Source organism: Leucoraja erinacea, chromosome 24 (genome assembly GCF_028641065.1).
Source record: "Leucoraja erinacea ecotype New England chromosome 24, Leri_hhj_1, whole genome shotgun sequence".
Lineage (NCBI taxonomy): Eukaryota > Metazoa > Chordata > Chondrichthyes > Rajiformes > Rajidae > Leucoraja > Leucoraja erinaceus.
In genome coordinates this window covers 12,092,560-12,107,563 of record NC_073400.1, presented here as the reverse complement: position 1 = coordinate 12,107,563, position 15,004 = coordinate 12,092,560, and the positions used below count along the sequence as shown (strand labels likewise).

General features: G+C 46.4%; 1 pseudogene; it reads left to right on the top strand.

The window, feature by feature from the left end:
• The first annotated feature begins 1,424 nt into the window (after window positions 1–1,424).
• LOC129708532 (protein FAM187B-like) lies at window positions 1,425–4,588 on the top strand (annotated as a pseudogene).
• The last annotated feature ends 10,416 nt before the right edge of the window (window positions 4,589–15,004 follow it).

Sequence of the window (15,004 nt, the reverse complement as noted above, 5' to 3'; positions counted from 1 at the left end):
GGCTGCATTTTGCACCCACCATCCTTATCTTTGGACACCCTGTGCGTAGGGGAGAGGGTAGGGCTGAAGATGTCTTGGTTGGGTTGCTCCTGGGCCTGGCCAAGCTGGCCATCCGCGAGTCAAGGCGCCAGGCGTTGGAGGCTTCTGCCCGAGCCGCCTGCCTGCCTCTTTTCCAGGGAATAAAGAAGAAAAAAAAAAGCTGGTCACCAAGCTCACGGAATTGGGCCCCTGCGCATCCCTCTGCACTTGGATCCCCAACTTCCTCATCCACAGACCACAGTCTGTTCGAATTGGAGGAACCACTTCATCCTCAATAACAATTAGTACAGGAGCACCTCAAGACTTCAAAGGCTTCACTTCCTGAGGTGCTTGAAGAGGGCACGTCTCCCACAACAGCTGCTGGTGAGCTTCTACAGGTCAGCCATCGAGTCAGTTCTCACATACTGCATCACAGTATGGTACTCTGGCTGCACCACAGAGAACAGGAAAGCTCTCCAACGCGTCATTAAGACTGCTGAGAGGATCAGTGGCACCCAGCTCCCCAGACTGGAGGACATCTACCGGACCCGCTGCATCCGGAGGGTCAAGGGCATCATTAGAGACAGCACACACCCTGGACACTGCCTCTTCACCCCCCCTGCCAGCAGGAAGACGATACAGGACACTGAGCGCCCGCACGACAAGATTAAAAAACAGCTTCTACCATAGAGCTGTGACACAACTGAACTCTATCCCCCTCCCACACTGATTCCACCCCTCTCTCTCACACACCCGCCCATACTCCTATATGTTTATAGTCTAATTTTTTTAATAGTTCTTTTTTAAACGTATTTTTATACTCATATTCCTGTGCAGCTGGAGGACTGCTCCAACAAAATTTTGTTGTCTTGTACAATGACAATAAAGATTATTATTATTAAGACTGCGTGCGCAGCCCCATGCTTTAGGCACTCTATACTCATGACTGCGTAGCCGGACATAACACTTGTCAACGGACATAATGCTCATCAAGTTTACCCACGACACCACTGTGGTTGGACAAACCACTGACTGGGACGAGACAGAGTATAGAAAGAAGTGAGATCGAATGACTGACCAAAAGGTGCCAGCACAACAACCTGGCTCTCAACATCAGTAAGACCAAGGAAGTGATTGTGCACTTTGGTCGGGGGCGGATGAGGACACACAACCCTGTTTATATCAATGGGAAGTGTTGGAATGGGTCAATAACTTCAAATTCCTGGACGTGCATATATCAGAAGATCTTTCCTGGACCCAGCACACTGATGCTATTGCAAAAAAAGGCACATCAGCGACTCGACTTCCTGAGAAGATTACGGAGATTCGGCATGACAAAGAGCATTCTCCTAAACTTCTACAGGTGCACGGTTGAGAGCATGCTGACTGGTTGCATCGTGGTCTGGTTTGGCAACTTGATCTCAGACACGGGCCTGTACCTGTGCAAGTCAGCTGGTTCGACCCTAGCCGCCTAGTAGTTGGATGTACAGGACTCGTCTCTGCTTTACGTGTCCCACCAAGGGCTGGGTGGGACCATTTTGTCAAACCGGAGCCTGAGGGTGAACTTGGGTTCTTCCTGGTACATGGTCCGGCTCTACACCCGCTGGGGACCATGGAAGAACTGTGACCGATGCAATGTGATGGGGGAGCAGAAGATGATGGGCTTCTGTTACGCCAAGCTAAGCCAGGAGATTGACCAGGAAGAGGAGCTGGAGGTAAATGGCGCCACCTTGCCCTGCGGCCTAATGGAGCTGCACATTGGGCAGTCCTTGCCCCGGCGCGGCGCCGAGCTCCACTACCAGATGTGCCGCGAGCCGTGCAAGAAGGATGAAACACCAACGGTGATCGTAGCCAATCTGTTGCTGGAGATTGGCGATTGGTGGTGGTGGTGGTGGTGGGGTCGGGAGATTGCATATGACTGGACGGAGCCTCGCATAATGCTACTGCAGTCAATATACCACGACATCCTCGACAACGTCCGGATGACATGCCCGGGGGCGTCGGTGCACACGCCCGTTCTATGGCATTGCGACTCCACCTTCATCACCTGAAGTGGCAACTGTAACGGGTCCCACCGGCAGGGCAACGCCACGGGCGGCACCATCTATCAAATAAAAAACGTGAAGCCCTCCGACCGCGGCATCTACCGCTGCTGGGTGCATGGGCGTAGGGTCGCTTCTTTCCACCTCGAGACGCCCGAGGAGCCAGTGGTACACCGCCGCGTCAACCGGCGACTGCTCAAAGGCATAACATCCATCGTCGGCACAATCGCCATGGTCTTCGTGATCAGCGCCGTGGTTGAGATACTACGCACCTAGATCTTTGAGTTCAACTGCCTCCTCGGGAAGATAAAGACCACGAGACATAGGGGCAGAATTAGGCCCATCTCCGCCATTCTATCATGGCTGATTCATTTCTCCCTCTCAACCGAATTTTTCTGCTCTCTCCCCGTAATCTTTTTTGACTTTACTAATTAAGTACTTATCCATCTCCCAAGGACTTGGCCTCTCGTGCCTCAGGCCATGGATGACGCAGCTGGGCTGCAGCAGCAGGGGCAAATGTGCAACTGGGCTACGTTGGCTCCAGTGGAACTGCAGCGTGAAGCGCCGAATAACATTGGTGCATGTGGGCTGCTTTCGGGAAATCAATATGCTGCATGGTAGAGTGCCGACTGCATTGTTGCTGTGCCAGTGACCATGCTGCATTGGAGCACATTGGGAGCAATGCCACCACCTTCAATGGGCATGTGAGCTTGCAGCAGTGAAGGGGCAGAGGCAGCACAATTGAACCTGTTGCAATAACTGAATTGGAAAGACATTGGTGTGTAAGCAGACAGCTACGGCGCTGCATTTGGTGACTGCTCTGCTCGTGTACCTGGCTTCATCAAGCATACTGATACTGTGGAGACAATCTGTATTGCAGACACCGTCACTGCACCAGCGAGACTGGGACATGCTTGCATTGGAAGAATGGCACCCTGTGTGTGTTAAAGGGAACTCAGTGGCTGCAGTCTATTGGCCACTCCTATTTCTCCCCTCCTGCCTGCCTCCATTAACATTCCTTCCTCTGGCTTCACAATTTGCAACTATTTAATCCTCTTCAGTCTCACACCAGCATTTAGCAGCTAACATATTTTTCTCAAATCTAGATGTTCTCTTTAAGGTATTGCAATCTGCAGGAAAAAAATCACAATAACAGCACTGCTCCTACAGATATTTTAACTAGATTTACCTATTGTCGTTTCCAATCTATTAATGGGGACTTCCGGTGGCGCAGCATTCAGCTCCGCTCCTGACGAATGAGTTAAATCACCAAAAAAAGACGAGTAGGAAGATGGGACTGATCTAAAAATATTCACCGGAGATGCCTGACGTCGCGTAAGTGACGTAATCAGAAATTGCCGATAAATAACGGCGAATAACGGTACTTTTAAATGAGAAAGAGAAATCTTCCCCAAAGACCTACTACAAGACCTCTTAAAGAGCTGGGTAAAACTCTACAAACAACATCAGAAAGCTCTGAAGAAGAAACTGAAGAAGCAAATCTTTAATCGTCTTTAGTCTCACACCAGCGTTTAGCAGCTAACATATTTTTCTCAAATCTTAATGTTCTCTTTAAGGTATTGCAATCTGCAGAAAAAAAAATCACAATAACAGCACTGCTCCTACAGATATTTTAACTAGATTTATCTATTGTTGTTTCCAATTAATATACAATTAAGATTTACCTATTGTTATTCTAATAAATATATTCCATTTTACTTTGAAAAGTTTGTTTCCTTGCAATATTTCTTGAATCTATTATTGGAGACTTCTGGTGGAGCCATGCAGTTGTGAGAGGCGCAGCATTCAGCTCCGCTCCTGACAAATGCGTTAATCGCTAAAAAAGACGATTAGGAAGATGGGACCGATCTAAAAATACTCACCGGAGATGCCTAGCGTTACATAAGTGACATCATCAGAAATCGCCGCTAAATAACGGGGAATAACGGTACTTTTAAATGAGAAAGAAGAATCTTCCCCAAAGACCTACTACAAGACCTCTTACAAACGCTGTGTTAAAGAGCTGGGTAAAACTCTGCAAACAACATCAGAAAGCTCTGAAGAAGAAACTGAAGCTCAAAGATTAGCTACTGAAATGGCTACAATGGAAAAACAAATGGAACAAATGCAACAATCTATAAGAGCTTCGGTAACAAAAGACTTCGCTGAGATGCTACACGAGATTTCTGCACTGGATACAAGTCTGACTATAAATATGAAGCTCGGGAATCGGGAAGTTATTGAGGCAGTCGGTACTCTAAGGAAACATATTGATGAAGTTGAGACCGACTTAAGTGCAGAAATCGGACGGGTTGAAAAGGAATGCAATGAAAATTTGGACTATGTTCTTCATACCACTGAAGCATACAGCACTGCTATGAAAGAAATGGAAACTGCGATGAAGGAAATGTCTGAAGAGATGAAGTGAATGAGGAAAGACCAAGGTCGTGTCTCAGGGCAACTGGCTAAAATGACTGACAAATGCCTTGATTTGGAAGCCCGATCAAGATGGCAGAATTTAACGCTAGTTGGACTGATAGAGGGAAAGTAGACTGGAATGGATTCCTGGGAGTTCGCTGCCAATATACCTAAACAAGTATTCAAACTGCCTGACAAACCGAAAATAGATGTTGCACACCGGGTTTGAAGAGCTCAATCGAGGCCAGGAGCCCCCCCAAGACAGATCATAGTGAATTTTCATGACATCTCTGCTCTGGAAGACATTATGAAAAAAATTCCATTCGCAATAAATCTGATGTTTGAAGATGAAATTGCTCGATTTTTTAGAGATTATCCAGCGGAAGTGGCTAAGAAATGGGACCTGTTTACAAAGACAAGACAGATCCTGAAAGAAATCCCAAACCTAAAATATGGGATAATTTACCCTGCAAAAATGAGGATTACTTACAAGAATTTGAAACGCGTTTTTACTGATCCAGAAGCATACAAAAACGCACAAGAACTAACAAAGAAGATTAACGGATAAGTAAAACAGCACGGTTATCAGGAGGTTGTTCTGTTATAAGTATCGGGAGAGAAAATATGACTTCTTAAATAAATGTGACTATAAATGCTCTTGTGGCACACCTGAGACGGTGTGACCACATTGATTTAATTTATTTGGTAAAATCTGGCAGGAATTCAAATGTAAATAATTTTTAATTTTATATGTATTTTCGTTTGTATTCAACTAAGAGAAAAAAAAACAGTACAGTTATTCCAAGAGTTAATATGTGCCAAACAGGATGAGAACAAGACACCACAACAATTCCTCTATCGTGTCATAGGTTTGAAGCAACGTGTCCTATTCACATCAAAACTGTCAGACGCAGGCATAAAATACAGTGCAGCTACTGTTCAAGATGTCTTCCTACATACAGTTTACCAGGGATTAGGCTACAAACACAGTGACATACGCAGAGAAATAAAACCTCTCTTGTCCAGTGGCGAAGTAAGTGATGAGACAATACTGTGCCATGCAATGAGAATCACCAGTGAAGAAAGTGAGAGACAAAAGAGGATAGGTGCTTTTCGTCGGCAGGCTGCAGTACATGCACATGGTGCAGTTTGAGCCTAATACAGGAAAAGAACAGTGCAGCAAGCAAGAGAGCACAACGCCAAAAGTAAAGACAGACCCAATTAAAGAGCTTACAGCCAAAGTAGATGAGCTCACAAGCATGATTTAGGCCATGAAACAACAAATTAAGCCACAACTAACAGATGTGATGAACCAATATTCTCAAAATAAAATGAGACCCAAGAGAGATAAACCATACGGTTGTCCAAAATGTGTTGAACAAAACCGCCCAGACTGTAACCATTGTTTCTCATGTGGGGAGGAGGCCACAGAGCTGTTGGCTGCTTAAAGAAACAGAAGAGTCAGGGAAACTTGAACCGGGCGCCCAGTAATCGGATCTGAGAAACGTCCCCAAACTCAAACTGATTGTGATGACAACAATACAGATCTTCCTTTGTCCACTACTTCAGAAGTAGTGAGCACACAGTACAATGACAAGCAAAGCAAATCATCTTCTCAGTTCTCTTTTGAACCACAATGTACTAAACGTAAAGCTGTCGCCAACATGATAGGAAAGAAGGCTCTGATGCAATGTAATCTAAGTGGTTTGGCGGTAACTGCATTGCTTGACTCAGGCGCACAAGTTAGTATTATCAGCCGTGCCTGGAAAGATCTACACCTGCCTGACCTAAACTTTCGACCAATGTCCGAGATCGTTGAGGAACTGGATGAGCTAAATGTTTATGCAGTCAATGGAGAGCTCATTCCTTTTGATGGATGGGTTCCTATAATGACCAACTTACCTGGGAGTGAGGACCCAAGTCTTGCCATCAGTGTTCCATTCTTAGTCAGCAGCTTGACCATGGAAAGACCGTTGATTGGTTTTAATGTTCTGGAGCAGCTTGTTGAAGGACAGCCAGAAAGGTTAGTATCTACTCTGATACAGTTGTTTCAGAATGCCATCAGTGTTTCAAGTGAGGAAGCAGAAGCAGTGGTGAGTTTTATTCAGACAGTGGAGCCACGCATGCCACAAGGACACCTAAGAACTGGTGCAAAGGACGTGGTCGTTTCAGCTGGACAAGTCAGCTGGGTGAGATGCCGGGTTCCCCCAACCATGAACTCCTATGGCCGTCTGGTGTTGTTCGAATCAGACGAAGGCAGTCAGCCTTTAGATCAGCTAGATCTAGCAGCAGGTTTGGTTGAAATGCAGAATCCTTTAAAACCATATGTCACCATTGCTGTTGGCAACAACACCAGCCATGACATTATCTTGCCACGCAAGACAGCCCTGGGCACCTTACAGCATATTGAAAGGGTTGTGGAAGCTGACCCTCCAAGCAAAGTGGCATCCATGACAACAGTCAACGATGTCACCTCTCAACTTTCTCAACCAACTTCACCACTGTGGCATCCGCTCGTGAACCTTGATCACCTGGAGGAAAATCAGAAAGAGGTTTACAGGAAAATGTTATTTGAGGAGTCTAAAGCCTTTGCCAGAGATGAAAATGACATTGGATGCAACCCAAGCCTGCAAATGGTAATAAATCTGAAAGATGACATTCCTGTGCAGAGAGCATACGCGTCCATACCAAAACCGTTGTTGAGAGAGGTAAAGGAATATGTTCAAGACCTCCTTGTCAATGGATGGATTGTGAAATCTAAGTCCTCCTATGCCGCTCCAGTTGTGTGTGTGCGGAAGAAAGACGGAACACTGCGCCTCTGCATAAATTATCGTCTATTGAATCAGAAAACAGTGCCGGATAGACACCCACTGCCTCGAATATGAGACTTGCTGTACACCTTGGGTGGGTACTCGTGGTTTAGCATCCTTGACCAGGGTGAGGCCTACCACCAGGGTTTTGTGGCTGAAAGTTCACGTCATCTCACTGCTTTCATCACACCCTGGGGGTTTTATGAGTGGGTAAGGATCCCGTTTAGTCTATCAAACGCGCCAGCAGCATTCCAGAGAAGTATGGAGGAGATGTTGAGTTCCCTGAGGGATGAGTGCTGTATACCCTACCTCGATGACATCCTCTGCTACTCGTGGTCGTTTGAAGATCACGTGGAAGTGGTCCGCAAGGTTCTCCAAGCTTTGCAACCCCAAGGGGTAAAGCTCCAATCTGAAAAGTGTGAGTTGTTCAAGCAAGAAGTTCGCTATGTTGGCCGCCTTGTCTCTGTTGACGGTATTCGAGTTGATCCCAAGGACCTGGATGCTGTGCTGGCTTTGAAAGACAAAACACCACAGACCGTAGGTGATTTGAGAAGGGTTCTCGGCTTTCTCAGTTACTACAGGTCGTACATTCAAAACTTCTCAAAGATAGCAAAGCCATTGTATGAGATGCTCCAAGGGAAATCCCCAATTCAAGTCCAGCCTCGACAAGGTAAAGCCAAGGGACCCCAACTGTCATCCAGGGCACCCATACAATGGACTGCTGAACATTAAAGTAAGAGACCTGATTGACATGTTGACACATCCACCAGTGTTGGTATATCCCAAACTTCGACATGCCTTTCGTCCTGCATACCGATGCATCGGAGCAAGGTCTAGCTGTTCTCTACCAGCAACAGGAGGGAAAGCTGCGAGTCGTTGGGTATGGGTCACGGACTTTGACAGCTGCAGAGAGGAACTACCATATGCATAGTAGCAAGTTGGAGTTCCTTGCACTTAAGTGGGCAGTGTGCGAGAAATTTAGGGACTACCTCTTTTATGCTCCACACTTTACCATCTTCACTGACAACAACCCACTTACTTACATCATGAGCACTGCCAAACTCAATGCGGTTGGTCACCGGTGGGTGGGAGAACTGTCAGACTTCCATTTTGACATCAGGTACAGACCAGGAAGAGTCAACACGGACGCAGATACTCTGTCCTGAGTCCCTCTTGATATTGACCAGTACATGTCAACGTGCACAGAGGAGTTGTCGCAGGATGTGGTGAATGCAACTTGGGAAGGAAGTCAAGCAGCTCAGAGGAAAGATGTGGCATGGATAGCCGCTCTTGCTGTATCCTCTCAAGATGTTGTCCTACAGCCCTGCGCCCCTCTACACAGCATTAGGCATGACGATTTGGTTCAAGCTCAAAGAGAAGATCCCGAGATAGGAGAGATCTTAAAGCTCAAAGAGATGAACAGCAAATTGACAGACGACATCAGAAGAACTGTGAAAGGAACCGCATGCAAGCTTCTGCATGAGTGGAGCAGGTTGCACATCGAGGATGGATTGCTGTACTGTAGAACAACAGATAGGAAACAATTAGTACTGCCTCTGAAATACCAACCCGTATTAAAGCGTCTCCACGACAACATGGGACGTGGGCATGGAAAGAGTTCTTCACCTCGCCAGGGAGAGGTTTTACTGGCCCTACATGAAAAGGTGTGTTGAGGACTATGTAACAAAGAAGTGCAGTTGCATCAAACAGAAGAAGCCTACAGTCCATGTGCGTGCACCAATGATCAATCTGAAGTCCAACTCACCCCTGGAAATGGTTTGCATCGACTTCTTACATCTGGAAAAGAGCAAAGGGGGTTATGAGTACATTCTAGTAGTAATTGACCATTTTACTTCGGAGTCACGTGAGGGACTTCGTGATGAACCCTGCCAGGACGCATGCGTGTCATTATCGCCTCACGCTATGCAACGAGTCAGCACGGGAGAGGCCGTCTCCCTCAAGCGGCAGTATTTAAAAGCCGACAACAGCAGGTAAGGGACTCTGCGTTTTTCGACTTATTTTTAGGTGAAAGATGGACAGAGTAACGAGGAGAAAGGCTGCGAAGAAGCTGGAGGGGGAGAACCGTGGAGTTGCGGACAGCCAGCAGGAACAGCAGCAGCCGACGGCACGGGAATCTTCTGAATTGGAGTCAGCTGTGCCCGACTTCGCTCCCGCTACGGCGAAATCCACTTCTCGGCCGGGCGGGAAACCGAAGAGAAAGACCCCACGAATGCCGGACTCAGATGAGTCGGACTTTGAGGAGCCGCGAGCGGCCATTGCCCGTGAGCACCGGGGCCGGTTCGAGCGGACGGGGCAGTACGAGCAGCCGGGAGCGGCTAGTGCCCGAGAGCACTGGAGCCGGTTCGACCGCCTGCAGCCGCGAGCAGCCAGTGCCCGGGAGCACGGGGGCCGATTAGAGCGGTTGCTCCAGGAGATCCTCCAAAGTGGCAGACTCCGGGAGAGGGAGGCTAGCCACAGTGGGCACCCAATAAGCCCCACAGTGGCTGCATAGTGTCTCCTCCTCGTCAGAGGAGAACACGGAGGATCTGTTCTGGGTAGACTCTGAACGGGTCACAGAACCACATACCCCCAGTAGCCTTGGGGTGAAAGAAATCATGCTGGATATGGTGAACCAATTCTTCCAGCCAGACCTAACCGGGGAAGATCTGGAGCCCAAAATCGCAGGCAGTGTGGACTATTTGTCTAGTAACAAACTACAGACAAAGACTATGTCTGACGCCATTGCACGGCATTTACCCCCAGGTAACTGCAAGGCATTGCAAGTGCCTAGTGTTAACCAGTGTATACATATGGGGACAGGTATCTGCAATACTGATCTCAAAATCCAAAACGTGCTCAAGGTATTGACGGCGGGAATCACAGCATTTGCCCGAACTTTAAAAGAATCAGACATGAATCAAGACCACAAGGATGCACTGGCTCTACTGTGCAATTCACAGTACGAACTCAATTATATTCGGAAAAGTGCTATACAACCTACATTGGACCCCAAATTTGCCAGCCTTTGCAAACCAGGCACCTCAAAACAGCCAATGCTATTGTTTGGAGGGGACTTGCCGAAACAAGTCAAACAACTCGATGAAGAGTCTAAAGCACTAGGGCTTATAAAAGCAGCCACCAAGACATACTTTGGGAAGAGATACAAACCCTACGGACCTCCCAGAGGGGCAACATATCGCGCAGGGAGCGCTAAAACCAGGAGCACCCAACAGCAGTCTTTTTTAGGGCATGGCCCAGGACGACCACCCGGGAGAAAACGCCAGCCTCCAACCCAACAGACCCAAACGACAACGCTTCAACATCCTCCGAGAACAACAAGGAAGTAACTCAACCACCACTGGTAACCATGGAGGGAGGTGGGTCTGGTTCCTCGAAAATGAATAGGAGCACTAAAGTTGGGGGAAGGTTACGGTATTATTTGCATGCATGGAATGAAATAACTCTAAACACTCACATTCTAAGCAGTATCCAGGGTTATACAATAGAGTTCATACTAAAACATAACCCTCCGGTACAACATGCACCGAACCGAACGTTCGTGCTTACAGGCATAGAAACATCTAAAGCACGTACTGAACTACAACGACTACATAAAAAAGGAGTAATTGAACACACCAAACACGAACCACAGGATTTTGTGTCCAATATTTTCATAAAAAACAAGGATGGTGGTTGCTGCATCATCATCGATTTGACTACATTAAACACATTTGTACAATACATTCATTTCAAAATGGAAACCTTTGTTACTGCCAAGGAATTAGTTTCAGCAGGCTACTATATGGCAAGCATAGATTTAAAAGATGCTTACTATACAGTACCCATCAGAGGTGACCACAGATGTTATTTGAAATTTAATTGGATGGGATAGCATTGGCAATATAGAGCATTACCAAATGGGCTAACTTCAGCACCCAGGTTATTCACAAAAATTTTGAAACCGGCATTGGCATTACTGCGAAAACAAAAACATATGGTAATGGCATATCTGGATGATATATTTATTGTTGGGAAAACATTGGAATTAGCTAAAGAAGCAGTAACAGCCACGAAACAGCTGTTCGAACACCTGGGTTTCATTATCCATCTAATTAAATCCCAATTAACGCCTTCAACACAAATGGATTACCTAGGGTTCACCATTAATTCGATTCACATGTCAGTGACTTTGCCAATAGAAAAAACAGCCATACTTGTATTGTATTGTATTCAAATTTATTGTCATTGTCTCAATTTGAGACAACGAAATGAATTTCCCTTACAGGCAGTATCGTTAAAAACAAATCACAAGAAAAATAATAAAAATAAATAATAAATAAATAATAAAACATATTAAAAATAAAATTGAAATTGAATTAAAATTTTTTAAAAAAGCACAAACACATAAAGTCCACAACATAACATAAATGGCACCCAGGTGAGGAAGGCACCATAGTCCAGCCAGCCTCCCCTCCGTGTTCATCCGTGGACGGGGCCTTCCGAGCACCCGCAGTCGCCGCCCCGGGTGGCCCGATGTTCAGGCCCTCACGCCGGGCTGGTAGAACGCCGACGCCGAACCCCGACGGTGAGCAGCCTCCTCCTCAGCGGCCCGGACCTTCTGATCAGCCGCCTCCCGCTGCCGGAGTCTGCAGCTCCTGAGTCCGCTGGCCGAGCTGGGCAGAGTCGCAGGACCCCGCGTTGTAGTCAGCGCCGCCCACGTTGGGAGCTCTGCAAACCGCAGCTCCATGATGTCGGTGCAGCAGGTCCGGCACTCTGGGCTCCAGACGGCGACCCCCGGTAAGGCATTGCCAGCCCCGCGATGTTTCAGCGCTGTCCCGCCGCTGCTGGAGCTCCGGTCGATCCCGGCAGGAAAGGCCGCGCCAATCCAGGTAGGTAGGCCGCTGTGGGGGGAGGGGGGGGGGCGAGGACGCGACTCGAATAATAGTCGCGTCCTCACCAGGAAGCGGCTGAAGTACGGTATCCCCCGCACCGTGCCCTCTTCCCCCACATAAAAACACCAAAAAACACAAAAAAACACACTTTAACATAACTAAATAAACAAAAAAAACAAAAAGATACCGGGCTGTAGGTGGAGGCTGCTGGCACCAGCGCCACCGGAAGTACAATACAAGAGGCTTGCAGCGAAATCATTGACATCACCAAACCCTCCATTAGACTGGTAGCCAGGATAATTGGGAAAATAGTGGCCGCATTACCAGCCACACAATTTGGATCCTTACATTATCGAAATTTACAGAGAGCTAAAATTAGAGCACTCAAAATTAATAGGGGCCATTTTTACAGGCCAATGGAACTACCTACAGAAGCCATTATAGAATTAAAATGGTGGATATACAATATCAAGGATTGTTCCAACCCACTAATCATTAGCAACACGTCTATGGTGCTACAAACTGATGCAAGTGCACTGGGCTGGGGAGCCACCAATTCCATCTGCAGCTGTGGAGGGAGATGGAATGCACAGGAAGCGTCATTATTAGAAATGCAAGGTATAAATTACCTGGAAATGTTAAGTGCATTCCATGGCCTTAAGTCGTATTGTTTGGGATTAAATCACCAGCATGTTAGACTACAAATAGACAACACCACCGTGGTAGCATATATCAATCATATGGGTGGAAACAAATCGACATCTTGTGACAATCTGGCCAAAACAATTCGGGAATGGTGCATCCAGAGGAATATTTGGATATCAGCTACCTATTTACCAGATAAACTAAATTTAGTGGCAGACACCAGGTCACGCAAATTCAAAGAAAACACTGAATGGATGTTGGATTAAAAAGTATTTGCTGAAATTACAGCACGATATGGAACACCGGATATCAATCTTTTCGCATCCAGGCTAAACCACCAGGTACCAAGTTATGTTTCATGGGAACCAGACCCTGGGGCAGCAGCTACAGATGCATTTTCGCTGCATTGGGGGAAATTGTTCTTTTATGCATTCCCTCCTTTCTGCCTCATCAGTCGGGTACTGAGGAAAATCCAACAGGACTCTGCATCTGGGATTCTCATAGTACCCGATTGGCCTACTCAACCATGGTTCCCAGTAATACTAGACATGGCACTAGAACCATGCATCACGGTTCAACATGGACCTAAATTGCTGGTAAATCCAGTAACACAGGAAAGTCACCCCTGTCATAAATATACTAACTTGTTAATTTGTAGCGTTTGAAGGCGCCTCTACAACACATGGGACTGACGGACCGAACAATGGACATGATTGCATCGACCCACAGACAGTCCACCAAAAAACAGTACTTGGTGCACATCAAGAAATGTGGGAAGTACTGTCACAACAATAACCTCAACCCCAGATCCAACCATATTCCGTCTGTTCTGGAATTTTTGGCCAGTCTACATTTCGGTGAGGGACTCAGCTACAGTGCTATCAACTGTGCCAGAAGTGCTCTGTCCAATTACTTGTGGCAAGGAACAGAGCGACATACTGTAGATGACAAAACTTATGAGGGTTTTTTTTCCAACACCAATCCCCCTAAAACCAGGTACACCCAAATTTGGGATGGGAGTGTAGTTTTGACCATGTTAAGAAACTGGTCTCCACCTACAACTCTGTCCCTACAGAAACTCACTATGAAGATGGTCATGCTGATGGTGTTGGTCATGGCACAAAGGGTCCAGTCGCTACAAAAACTAAGGCTGGACAACTTGACCATGTCATCAGGCAACATGATTTTCATTATACATGACTTGATTAAACAGAACAGACCAGGAACAGCAGGGCAGAGAATAGATTTCAGGGCCTACCCGACAGATGACCGCCTCTGTGTAATAAATCATTTACAACTATACATAGAAAAAAACAGGATCATCAGAGGGAAAGAAATGGCACTGTTAATCAGCCACATAACAAAGTGACTACTCAGACCATCTCTCGATGGCTGAAACAGGTTTTAATGAAGGCAGGAGTGGACACTAATATTTTTAAATCTCACTCCACCAGGGCTGCAGCTACATCGGCAGCAAAACATTTGGATGTTCCTATGGACCAAATCCTAGGGACAGCAGGATGGTCAACGGAAATGACGTTCCAACAACTTTATCATAAACCGGTCATAGAACCTGAAAAATTTGCAGATACAATTTTAAGTTCTGTAACATGATTTACCCATAAATAGGGGTTATGATTTGAATTTTAATAAATTTCATTAAATCAAGATCTTATTGTTATCTATGTTAACATTATTCTCCCCACAATCAAGGCAGTAGTGAAGCATGGACTCGTTCCATGGCATGGAATCACAGGGCTTTAAAATCTTCACGAAGTCCCTCACGTGACTCCGAAGTAAAATAGTGAGATTAAACGAGAATTTACCAGTTTGAAGTTTGATCTTTATTTTATGAGGCGAAACGTTGAGGGAATACGTGCCCTCCGCTCCCAGCCTTGATCATAGTCTGAACTGGTATCTGTTGTCTAATCTTACTATGTTTAGTCATTATAGTTATCTGTGATTCCACACCGCTGCTTTGAAAAATGACACGCATGCGTCCTGGCGGGGTTATTCACGTATTCCCTCAACGTTCCTCCTCATAAACTAAAGATCAAACTTCAAACTGGCAAGTTCTCGTTTAATCTCACTATTTTACAAGGTTTGCTCAGGCCTACCCTACAAAAAACAAGTCTGGCCGTCGGCAGCAGAACGGATTTACAATGACTTTGTACCACGT